Genomic DNA, 11,854 nt, shown 5'->3' with positions numbered 1-11,854 from the left:
AATTGACACTGTGCCTAGTGGGTTGAATTGACACTGTGCCTAGTGGGTTGAATTGACACTGTGCCTAGTTGGTTGAATTGACACTGTGCCTAGTGAGTTGAATTGACACTGTGCCTAGTGGGTTGAATTGACACTGTGCCTAGTGGGTTGAATTGACACTGTGTCTAGTGGGTTGAATTGACACTGTGTCTAGTGGGTTGAATTGACACTGTGTCTAGTGGGTTGAATTGACACTGTGCCTAGTGGGTTGAATTGACACTGTGTCTAGTGGGTTGAATTGACACTGTGCCTAGTGGGTTGAATTGACACTGTGCCTAGTGGGTTGAATTGACATTGTGCCTAGTGGGTTGAATTGACACTGTGCCCAGTGAGTTGAATTGACACTGTGCCTAGTGGGTTGAATTGACACTGTGCCTAGTGTGTTGAATTGACACTGTGCCTAGTGGGTTGAATTGACACTGTGCCTAGTGGGTTGAATTGACACTGTGCCTAGTGGGTTGAATTGACACTGTGCCTAGTGGGTTGAATTGACACTGTGCCTAGTGGGTTGAATTGACACTGTGCCTAGTGGGTTGAATTGACACTGTGCCTAGTGGGTTGAATTGACACTGTGCCTAGTGGGTTGAATTGAAACTGTGCCTAGTGTGTTGAATTGACACTGTGCCTAGTGAGTTGAATTGACACTGTGCCCAGTGGGTTGAATTGACACTGTGCCTAGTGGGTTGAATTGACACTGTGCCTAGTGTGTTGAATTGACACTGTGCCTAGTGTGTTGAATTGACACTGTGCCTAGTGGGTTGAATTGACACTGTGCCCAGTGGGTTGAATTGACACTGTGCCTAGTGGGTTGAATTGACACTGTGCCTAGTGTGTTGAATTGACACTGTGCCTAGTGTGTTGAATTGACACTGTGCCTAGTGGGTTGAATTGACACTGTGCCTAGTGGGTTGAATTGATACTGTGCCCAGTGAGTTGAATTGACACTGTGCCCAGTGGGTTGAATTGACACTGTGCCTAGTGGGTTGAATTGACACTGTGCCTAGTGAGTTGAATTGACACTGTGCCTAGTGGGTTGAATTGACACTGTGCCTAGTGGGTTGAATTGATACTGTGCCCAGTGAGTTGAATTGACACTGTGCCCAGTGGGTTGAATTGACACTGTGCCTAGTGGGTTGAATTGACACTGTGCCTAGTGGGTTGAACTGACACTGTGCCTAGTGGGTTGAATTGACACTGTGCCTAGTGGGTTGAATTGACACTGTGCCTAGTGAGTTGAATTGACACTGTGCCTAGTGGGTTGAATTGACACTGTGCCTAGTGGGTTGAATTGACACTGTGCCTAGTGGGTTGAACTGACACTGTGCCTAGTGAGTTGAATTGACACTGTGCCTAGTGGGTTGAATTGACACTGTGCCTAGTGGGTTGAATTGACACTGTGCCTAGTGGGTTGAATTGACACTGTGCCTAGTGGGTTGAATTGACACTGTGCCTAGTGAGTTGAATTGACACTGTGACTAGTGGGTTGAATTGACACTGTGCCTAGTGAGTTGAATTGACACTGTGCCTAGTGGGTTGAATTGACACTGTGCCTAGTGGGTTGAATTGACACTGTGCCTAGTGGGTTGAATTGACACTGTGCCTAGTGGGTTGAATTGACACTGTGCCTAGTTGGTTGAATTGACACTGTGCCTAGTGGGTTGAATTGACACTGTGCCTAGTGGGTTGAATTGACACTGTGCCTAGTGAGTTGAATTGACACTGTGCCTAGTGAGTTGAATTGACACTGTGCCTAGTGGGTTGAATTGACACTGTGCCTAGTGGGTTGAATTGACACTGTGCCTAGTGGGTTGAATTGACACTGTGCCCAGTGAGTTCCTTATAAACAAACCCAGGTTGAAAGAAACTATTGCATAATAGCACAAAAGCATATGCTGTAAATAATGAAATATTCCATGTTTTCCACCATAAAATAAAAAACATATTTACAAAAGAGGTTTTGATTAAACATCACATTTTCTACAAAGTTTAAATTAGTTGATTCACAGTACAGTTTCTACAAAGTTTGAATAAGTCAACACACAAACAAACAAACAAACAAACTCAATAATACAGACGCCAACAGATGCTTCAGGAAGTCAGTAAGTAACAATATAAATACACACATCGTCACAGGAGTATAACCTTACAAAATAACAAGGGAAGATGAATTGAGCAAGGCGGCATGGAGGACCAAGTCACGTGCTATTGGATAAAGACAACCTCCATAATCTCCAGATGAACAACGTTCCACATGCATACAGTAGTCTAGGCAACTGACAGCCAAGACAGCCTGGACATAAAAGTCTGACAATAGTCTGTGCACTATGACCCTCAGTCTGTCATGGCCATGGGCTCGGTGCCGTGGGCTCGGGGGCCGTGGGGGGCCGTGGTCTCGGTGCCGTGGGCTCGGTCCTGCGGGCTCGGTGCCGCGGGCTCAGTGCCGTGGGCTCAGTACTTGAATTATACCTGCATCTACTGCTTAATTAAAGGTCTCCATATTAAATAATTTCTGGGTAACAATTAAGTTCTCTGGTTTATTTTAATTAGCAAAGAGCAATTTCTCAATAAATGATTATTGCTAGGACTCTCCGGGAGTGTTCTGAGTGGGGAGTGGAAATCTAAAAACTAGCTGTAATTGGCAGAGAGGTTTGTAACTTTCTTTCTTATTGGCCAATTAACTAATGTACGGTCTGTTGATGTCACCAGGCAGGCCAAAACGACATCCCATCAAAACAGGCTGAAATGTCAGGGAGTCTTTTCAAACAGCAATTACACTGTCGTCATTTTCACAATTTCACAGTATTATTCCAAGCTTATAGTGTGGAAATATATATATATAAAACACAGGAACATCATGTTTTTGACTCACTGGGCCTTTAAGTGCTGACTGCACATCTAGAATATTCACCCCTACAATCTGGTCGACTACACCAGTACCTTTAAGTTAAAATCATTACCTAAAATGAGTACCAGCACCTTTATCTTGCCACTTGAAGTGCTGCATGCCACGGACCCGACAGTTCCATTTAGGTTTCATCGAGGGGAATGGGTCGGACCACTGGGAGGGGTCCAGGAAGACAGAACATGTCCCGCTGTAGATCCAGAGCCTTGGTAGGAAACACTCCACCTTCCAGCTGTTAGAAGCTCTGTTGTACACCTCCACCTCCACCCCGTAGTCCCCCTCCATGCCCTTCCAGTGACCCCCGTCGCAAAGAGCTGACTGTTCAACGCCACCAGATCTCCGTTCTCATGGAGCATGTGCAGCAGCTGGACCTGGGGGAATAACCAGGAGGAGAGGATGAATCAGTCCATCCTTACATCCATAACTCTAACTCTAACCCCTAGCCCTAACCCTAACCTAACGCTAACGCTAACTCTAATCCTAATGCTAACTATAAACCCTAACCCCTAGCCCTAACCCTAACCTAACGCTAACGCTAACTCTAACCACTAGCCCTAACCCTAACCTAACGCTAACGCTAACTCTAATCCTTTAATCCTAACCCCTAATGCTAACTATAAACTCTAACCCCTAACCCTAACCCTACCCTAACGCTAAATCTAACCCCTAACCTTAACCTAACCTAACGCTAACGCTAACTCTAATCCCTAACCCTAACCCCTAATGCTAACTATAAACCCTAACCCTAACCCCTAACCCTAACCCCTAACCCTAACCCTACCCTAACGCTAAATCTAACCCCTAACCTTAACCCTACCCTAACGCTAACTCTAACCCCTAACCCTAACTCTAACCCCTAACCCTACCTTACTCTAACCCCTAACCCTAAAGCTAACTCTAACCCCTAACCCTACCTAACTCTAACCCCTAACCCTAACCCTACCCTAACGCGGGCTAACCCTAACCCTAACCCTAACCCTAACCCTACCCTAACGCTAACTCTAACCTCTAACCCTACCCAAACGCTAACTCTAACCCCTAAAATTAACCCTACCCAAACGCTAACTCTAACCCCTAACCCTAACGCTAACCCCTAACCCTACCCTAACTCTAACCCCTAACCTTAACTCTAACCCCTAACCTAACTCTAACCCCTAACCCTAACCCTACCCTAACGCGAACGCTAACTCTAACCCTAACGCTAACCCCTAACGCTAACCCTAACCCTAACACTAACTCTAACCCAAACTCTACCTAACCCTAACCCTACCCTAACGCTAACGCTAACTCAAACCCCTAACCCTAACCCTAACCTAATGCTAATGCTAACTCTAACCCCTAACCCTAACCCCTAAAACTAACTCTAAACCCTAACTCTAACCCGTAACCCTAACTCTAACCCCTAACCCTCCATAACCCTAACTCTAACCCTAACCCTAACTCTAACCCCTAACCCTCCATAACCCTAACTCTAACCCCTAACCCTAACTCTAACCCCTAACCCTCCATAACCCTAACTCTAACCAATAACCCTAACTCTAACCCCTAACCCTCCATAACCCTAACTCTGACCCCTAACCCTAGCTCTAACCCCTAACCCTAACTCTAACCCCTAACCCACCATAACCCTAACTCTAACCCCTAACCCTAACTCTAACCCCTAACCCTAACTCTAACCCCTAACCCTCCATAACCCTAACTCTAACCCCTAACCCTCCATAACCCTAACTCTAACGCTAACCCTAACCCCTAACTCTAACCCCTAACCCTAACCCTAACTCTAACCCTAACCCTAACTCTAACCCCTAACGCTAACTCTAACCCCTCACCCTAACTCAAACCCCTAACCCCAAACCCATAAGCCTAACTCTAACCACTAATGCTAATTATAAACCTTAACCCTAACCCCTAACCCCTAACCCTAACGCTAACTCTAACCCCTAACCCTAACGCGAACTCTAACCCCTAACCCTACCCTAACTCTAACCCCTAACTCTAACCCCACCATAACGCAAACGCTAACTCTAACCCTAACCCCTAAGACCTAACCCTAACCCCTAACCCTAACCCTAACCCCTAACACTAACTCTAACCCAAACTCTACCCTAATCTAACCCAAACTCTACCCTAGTCCATCCTTACATCCATAACTCTAACTCTAACCCCTAGCCCTAACCCTAACCTAACGCTAACGCTAACTCTAATCCTAATGCTAACTATAAACCCTAACCCCTAGCCCTAACCCTAACCTAACGCTAACGCTAACTCTAACCACTAGCCCTAACCCTAACCTAACGCTAACGCTAACTCTAATCCTTTAATCCTAACCCCTAATGCTAACTATAAACTCTAACCCCTAACCCTAACCCTACCCTAACGCTAAATCTAACCCCTAACCTTAACCCTAACCTAACGCTAACGCTTAACTCTAATCCCTAACCCTAACCCCTAATGCTAACTATAAACCCTAACCCTAACCCCTAACCCTAACCCCTAACCCTAACCCTACCCTAACGCTAAATCTAACCCCTAACCTTAACCCTACCCTAACGCTAACTCTAACCCCTAACCCTAACTCTAACCCCTAACCCTACCTTACTCTAACCCCTAACCCTAAAGCTAACTCTAACCCCTAACCCTACCAACTCTAACCCCTAACCCTAACCCTACCCTAACGCCGCTAACCCTAACCCTAACCCTAACCCTAACCCTACCCTAACGCTAACTCTAACCTCTAACCCTACCCAAACGCTAACTCTAACCCCTAAAATTAACCCTACCCAAACGCTAACTCTAACCCCTAACCCTAACGCTAACCCCTAACCCTACCCTAACTCTAACCCCTAACCTTAACTCTAACCCCTAACCTAACTAACCCCTAACCCTAACCCTACCCTAACGCAAACGCTAACTCTAACCCTAACGCTAACCCCTAACGCTAACCTAACCCCTAACACTAACTCTAACCCAAACTCTACCCTAACCCTAACCCTACCCTAACGCTAACGCTAACTCAAACCCCTAACCCTAACCCTAACCTAATGCTAATGCTAACTCTAACCCCTAACCCTAACCCCTGGCCTAAAACTAACCTAAACCCTAACTCTAACCCGAACCCTAACTCTAACCCCTAACCCTCCATAACCCTAACTCTAACCCTAACCCTAACTCTAACCCTAACCCTCCATAACCCTAACTCTAACCCCTAACCCTAACTCTAACCCCTAACCCTCCATAACCCTAACTCTAACCAATAACCCTAACTCTAACCCCTAACCCTCCATAACCTAACTCCCCCTAGCTCTAACCCCTAACCCTAACTCTAACCCCCTAACCCACCATAACCCTAACTCTAACCCCTAACCCTAACTCTAACCCCTAACCCTAACTCTAACCCCTAACCCTCCATAACCCTAACTCTAACCCCTAACCCTCCATAACCCTAACTCTAACGCTAACCCTAACCCCTAACTCTAACCCCTAACCCTAACCCCTAACTCTAACCCCTAACCCTAACTCTAACCCCTAACGCTAACTCTAACCCCTCACCCTAACTCAAACCCCTAACCCCAAACCCATAAGCCTAACTCTAACCACTAATGCTAATTATAAACCTTAACCCTAACCCCTAACCCCTAACCCTAACGCTAACTCTAACCCCTAACCCTAACGCGAACTCTAACCCTAACCCTACCCTAACTCTAACCCCTAACTCTAACCCCACCATAACGCAAACGCTAACTCTAACCCTAACCCCTAAGACCTAACCCTAACCCCTAACCCTAACCCTAACCCTAACCCCTAACACTAACTCTAACCCAAACTCTACCCTAACCCCTAACCCCTGACCATAACCCTACCCTAACTCTAACCCCTAACCCTACCCTACCCTACCCTAACACTAACGCTAACTCTAACCCCCTAACCCTAACCCTCACACTAACTCTAAACCCTAACTCTAAACCCTAACTCTAACCCTAACCCTAACTCTAACCCCCTAACCCTCCATAACCCTAACTCTAACCCCTAACCCTCCATAACCCTAACTCTAACCCTAACTCTAATCCCTAACCCTCCATAACCCTAACTCTAACCCCTAACCCTAACTCTAACCCCTAACCCTAACCCCTAACTCTAACCCCTAACCCTAACGCTAACCCTAACCCCTAATGCTAACTATAAACCCTAACCCTAACCCCTAACCCTACCCTAACTCTAACCCCTGACCCTAACCCCACCATAACGCAAACGCTAACTCTAACCCTAACCCTAACCCCTAAACCCTAACCCTAACCCTAACCCTTAACGCTAACCCTAAACCCTAACACTAACTCTAACCCAAACTCTGCCCTAACCCCTAAACCCTAACCCTACCCTAACGCTGCTAACTCTAACCCTAACCCTAACCCTAACCTAATGCTAATGTTAACTCTAACCCCCTGGCCCTAACCCTCACACTAACTCTAAACCTAACTCTAAACCCTAACTCTAACCCCTAACCCTAACTCCAACCCCTAACCCTCCATAACCCTAACTCTAACCCCTAACCCTAACTCTAACCCCTAACCACCATAACCCTAACTCTAACCCTAACCCTCCATAACCCTAACTCTAACGCTAACCCTAACCCTAACTCTAACCCCTAACCCTAACCCCTAACTCTAACCCCTAACCCTAACTCTAACCCCTAACCCTCCATAACCCTAACTCTAACCAATAACCCTAACTCTAACCCCTAACCCTCCATAACCCTAACTCTAACCCCTAACCCTAACTCTAACCGCTAACCCTAACCCCTAACTCTAACCCTAACCCTAACTCTAACCCCTAACGCAAACTCTAACCCCTAACGCTAACTCTAACCCATCACCCTAACTCTAACCCCTAAACCCTAACTCAAACCCCTAACCCTCCATAACTCTAACCCTAACCCCAAACCCATAAGCCTAACTCTAACCCCTAACCTAACGCTAACCCTAACCCTAATGCTAACTATAAACCCTAACCCCCTAACCCCTAACCCTACCTAACCTAACCCCCACCTAACTCTAACCCCTGACCCTAACCCCACCATAACGCAAACGCTAACTCTAACCCTAACCCTAACCCCCCTAACCCTAAACCCTAACCCTAACCCTAACCCTAACCCTAACCCCTAACGCTAACCCTAAACCCTAACACTAACTCTAACCCAAACTCTACCCTAACCCCTAACCCCTGACCATAACCCTACCCTACCTCTAACCCCTAACCCTACCCTAACGCTAACGCTAACTCTAACCCCTAACCCTAACCCTAACCTAATGCTAATGTTAACTCTAACCCCTAACCCTAACCCCTCACACTAACTCTAAACCCTAACTCTAAACCCTAACTCTAACCCCTAACCCTAACTCTAACCCCTAACCCTCCATAACCCTAACTCTAACCCCTAACCCTAACTCTAACCCCTAACCCTAACTCTAACCCCTAACCCTCCATAACCCTAACTCTAACCCCTAACCCTAACTCTAACCCCTAACCCACCATAACCCTAACTCTAACCCCTAACCCTCCATAACCCTAACTCTAACGCTAACCCTAACCCCTAACTCTAACCCCTAACCCTAACCCCTAACTCTAACCCCTAACCCTAACTCTAACCCCTAACCCTAACGCTAACTCTAAACCCTAACTCTAACCCCTAACCCTAACTCCAACCCCTAACACCTAACTCCTGGCCTCTAACGCTAACTCTAACCCCTAACCTAACCTAACTATAACCCCTAACCCCTAACTCTAACTCTAACCCTAACCCTCCATAACCTAACCCTAACCCCTAACCCTAACCCATAACCCTAACTAACCCCTAACTCTACCCTAACCCACCATAACCTAACTCTAACCCTAACCCTCCATAACCCTAACTCTAATGCCCTAACCTAACTCTAACCCCTAACCCTAACCCTCACTCTAACCCTAACCCTAACTCTAACCCTAACCCTCCATAACCTAACTCTAACCCTAACTCTAACCCCTAACCCTCCATAACCCTAACTCTAACCCCTAACCCTAACTCTAACCCCTAACCTAACCCTAACTCTAACCCTGCTAACTCTAACCCCTAACCATAACCCTAACCTAATCTAACCCATCACCCTAACTCTAACCCCTAACCCTAACTCAAACCCTAACCCTCCATAACCCTAACCCCTAACCCCAAACCCTAAGCCATAACTCTAACCCCTAACCCTAACGCTAACCCTAACCCCTAACTGCTAACTATAAACCCTAACCCCTAACCCCTAACCCTAAACCCTAACCCCTAACTCTAACCCCTGACCCTAACCCCACCATAACGCATGGCAACTCTAAACCCTAACCCTAAACCCCTAACCCCTAACCCTAACCCAACCCCCTAACCCCTAACCCTAACCCCTAACGCCTAACCCTAAACCCTAACACTAACTCTAACCCTAACTCTACCTAACCCTAACTGATGTAACCCTACCCTGGGTCTAACCCCTAACCCTACCCTAACGCTAACTCTAACCCTAACCTAACCCTAACCTAATGCTAATGTTAACTCTAACCCCTAACCCTAACCCCTCACACCCAACTCTAAACCCTAACTCTAAACCCTAACTCTAACCCCTAACCTAACTCTAACCCTAACCCTCCATAACCTGAGAACCCTAGTTGTAACTCTAACCCTAACCCAAACTCTAACCCTAACCCCCATAACCTAACTTTAACCCCTAACCCTGAACTCTAACCCCCCATAACCCTAACTCTGAACCTACATCCTACCCTAACTCTAACGCTAACCTAACCCTAACTCTAACCCTAACCCCTAACACTAACTCTAAACCCTAACTCTAACCACCTAACTGCTAACATTTCTAAAGTGATAACTCTAACCCTAACCTCCATAACACTAACTCTAACCTCTCCTGGCTCTAAAACCCTAACTGGTAACCCTCCATGGCTCTGACTCTAACCTAACCCTCCATAACCCACGCCATTACTAACCCCTAACCCTAACCTAACCTAACCTGCAGAGCTAACCCTAACACTAACCTAACCCAGGCTCTAACCCCTAACCCTAATGGCCCTACCTAACTCTAACCCTAACCCCCCTATTTAACACTGCACCTAACTCCGGGCCCAGGTGTCCCTGTATGCTCACTAACTCTAAACCCTAACTCTAAACCTAACTCTAACCCCTAACCCTAATCTAACCCTAACCCTCCATAACCCCTCTAACCCTACCTAACTCTAACCCTAACCTAACTCTAACCCTACCATAACCATAACTCTATCAACTCTAATCCCTAACCTCCATAACCCCTCTGGCCCTAACCCCTCTAACCCCTAACCCTAACCCCCACTTCCCTAACCCCTAACCTAACGCTGGCCTGGCCCTAACTAACTATAGGCTAACCTAAACCCTACCTATTATAGGTCTAACCCTACCTAACTCTATACCCTAACCCTATAACCTACTAACTCTAACCCTAACCCTAACCCCTAAGGCCCTAACCCTAACCTAACCCTATACCCTAACCCCTAAGGCTAACCCTAACCCTAACACTAACTCTAACCCAAACTCTACCCTAACCCTAAGCCCTGACCATAACCCTAAACCTACCCTACCTAACTCTAACCCCTAACCCTACCCTAACCTAATGCTAACTCTAACCCCTAACCCTAACTCTAACCCCTAACCCTAACTCTAAACCCTAACTCCTAACCCTAATTCTAACCCTAACCCTAACCCTAATGCCAACTCTAAACCCTAACCCACCTTCTGCCACATGTTAGCCAGTGGGTCGTAGCAGTAAACCTTCTTGGTGTTGTCAGCGATCAGGTAGATGAGCCCCTCCACTGAGACACAGCGAGGAGAGGACAGGTACTTGGGGATGAAGGGAGAGCAGATGATACTCCACCCATCTTGGGGACAGAGAGGCACAACGGGGCAAAGATATGAGATAGGATCTGCTCGAGAATCTGAGAAGTGTTGTAACCTAACTCGCTTTTCCTTTAATTCTTACTAAAAAAAATTTTTTTTTTTTTATTTGTAATAATGAACAAAGGTAGAGATATGAATCTGAACAACACATGCTACATCTGAGTGGTAGGCGACATGTTTCATTACGCTGACAAGAGATTTGAAACGGATCTGAAAAGGATAATGTTTTGACCACCATTTACTGCAACATTTCTAAAGTGATAATCAATTATTGGGGAATCATGAATCGGGGATCACTTCCCTTTCAAAAAAACCCCACTGGTTACGGCTCCATGTTGTGAGCATATTAACCTACGTGATGCTCCACGCCATTCCTACCTACCTATAACGGGATTGTAGCACTGCAGAGTCAAGGCGTTGTACTTAACAGCACAGGAGCCTATCACGTACAGTTTACCATGGCAGGCAGTCGCTGTGAAGTTGGTGACGTATTTCACTGCAGGGCATGTCCGGGCCCAGGTGTCATTGTATGGGTCATAGTGCTCAATGTCTACAAAGTCCATTGTGGTGCCTGTGGAGAGAGAGAACACTGGTGGTAACTGACCCGACCAATGTTGAGAATAAAAAACGTTGACTTATTATGACAAAGCATATCTATCACTGTAGATCGGGCAGGCTGCAGAGGTATACAGGTCTGTACAGTATAGAGAATTAGTCTAGGTCTAATCGGTCTACTTCCTAATGGTCTAACTCCTATTGGTCTTGTTCTTATAGGTGGTCTATTATAGGTCTAGTTCCTATAGGTCTATTATAGGTCTATTATAGGTCTATTATAGGTATATTATAGGTCTATTATAGGTCTATTATAGGTCTACTTCCTAATGGTCTAACTCCTATTGGTCTTGTTCTTATAGGTGGTCTATTATAGGTCTAGTTCCTATAGGTCTATTATAGGTCTATTA

At 46.1% G+C, this 11,854-nt stretch overlaps 1 pseudogene; it reads right to left on the bottom strand.

Annotated features, from left to right (window-relative positions):
* Positions 1–3,015: 3,015 nt before the first annotated feature.
* On the bottom strand, positions 3,016–11,526 carry LOC135535755 (kelch-like protein 30; annotated as a pseudogene).
* Positions 11,527–11,854: the final 328 nt, after the last annotated feature.

This window comes from Oncorhynchus masou, unplaced genomic scaffold (assembly GCF_036934945.1).
Source record: "Oncorhynchus masou masou isolate Uvic2021 unplaced genomic scaffold, UVic_Omas_1.1 unplaced_scaffold_5102, whole genome shotgun sequence".
Classification (NCBI taxonomy): domain Eukaryota; kingdom Metazoa; phylum Chordata; class Actinopteri; order Salmoniformes; family Salmonidae; genus Oncorhynchus; species Oncorhynchus masou.
Note: the sequence above shows the minus strand (reverse complement) of the source record. Positions and strands in the feature narration are given on the sequence as shown.